The sequence below is a fragment of the Fragaria vesca genome, linkage group LG5 (assembly GCF_000184155.1).
Source record: "Fragaria vesca subsp. vesca linkage group LG5, FraVesHawaii_1.0, whole genome shotgun sequence".
NCBI classification, from domain to species: domain Eukaryota; kingdom Viridiplantae; phylum Streptophyta; class Magnoliopsida; order Rosales; family Rosaceae; genus Fragaria; species Fragaria vesca.
This window is the reverse complement of record NC_020495.1, coordinates 17,030,262-17,030,918: the sequence shown is the minus strand read 5'-3', so window position 1 is coordinate 17,030,918 and position 657 is coordinate 17,030,262. Positions and strand designations below refer to the sequence as shown.

The 657-nt window shown below is 43.8% G+C and overlaps 1 protein-coding gene across 1 annotated transcript in view; it reads right to left on the bottom strand.

Moving 5' to 3' along the window:
* Positions 1–657, bottom strand: part of LOC101298893 (basic blue protein-like) — a 2,924-nt gene that overhangs the window by 959 nt on the left and 1,308 nt on the right. The gene's annotated exons all lie outside the window — the stretch shown is intronic.

The window sequence follows — 657 nt, the reverse complement described above, 5'->3', positions numbered from 1 at the left end:
GCGGACGTCTCTTCGTTCGCCACCATATGGCGCCAGCGAGGGCGCGCCTCCACCCCAGCAGACTCCAGCAGCATCCCCGACCACTTTCCCTTAGATCACCCAAAACTTCAAACAAAGTCGATCTGGCCAGAAAACTGGAATTTGATTGACTCGCCGGGGATGGAAAGTGATCGGGGACGCTGCTGGAGTCCATTGGGGTGGAGGTGCGCTCTCGCCGGCACTGTACGGTGGCAAAAGGAAGGATGTCCGCACTTTAAGAGTGGTGCAGACATCCGCTCTCGAACGACTCCATACACACACACACATGGCCCTTCCAATGAGGGATCCCTTTTTTTGTTCATTTTTAGGGATAGGGTATTTGACAAACTTCCCGATCACTAAATCATATCTCTACCGTTAAGTTTATAGGTGTATATGAGTAGATCACTTCTGCAAATTTTCAGAAAATTTAGTGATCGTTAAGTCATCCAAATGTTTGATTTATTTTTAATGATCTTAAACGGTGTAGGTTTGACATAAGTGTTAAGTTTTTTATTTTAATCTCAGTCATCCAAGCCCATTAAAAAACATATCTAATGATGTGGGCATATCCCTAAAAGTGACAAAAAAATAGGGATCCCTCATTGGAAGGGCCATGTATATATATATATATATATA